The 270-nt window shown below is 28.1% G+C and overlaps 1 protein-coding gene across 30 annotated transcripts in view; it reads right to left on the bottom strand.

The window, feature by feature from the left end:
* Nucleotides 1-270, bottom strand: part of LOC119582032 (eukaryotic translation initiation factor 4 gamma 1-like) — a gene marked incomplete at its 3' end in the record, with an annotated part of 189,642 nt that overhangs the window by 2,521 nt on the left and 186,851 nt on the right.

Below are 270 nucleotides of genomic sequence, written 5' to 3'. Positions count from 1 at the left end.
AAGGTCGATGCTTTAGAAGAATTATTCATTACTTTGTTTATACATATGTCCATATTTTTTTTCTGACTCGAGATTTGCTAGAGACACAAGAAAGCCAGTCCATTATGACACTAACTGCATTAATTAACTATATTTATTATTCATGAAGGCTCTCCATTCTACATTTCTATCATTCAAAACTTGTATAATTATTTGTGGCAGAATTAACTAATACTTATTCTTACAGATTATCTGATGACCAAAATATTATGAGATTGATGATCATAAATA

Source organism: Penaeus monodon, chromosome 15 (genome assembly GCF_015228065.2).
Source record: "Penaeus monodon isolate SGIC_2016 chromosome 15, NSTDA_Pmon_1, whole genome shotgun sequence".
In the NCBI taxonomy this organism is placed as follows: Eukaryota; Metazoa; Arthropoda; class Malacostraca; order Decapoda; family Penaeidae; genus Penaeus; species Penaeus monodon.
The sequence above is the reverse complement of the archived record's forward strand: the minus strand, read 5'-3'. Positions and strand labels throughout refer to the sequence as shown.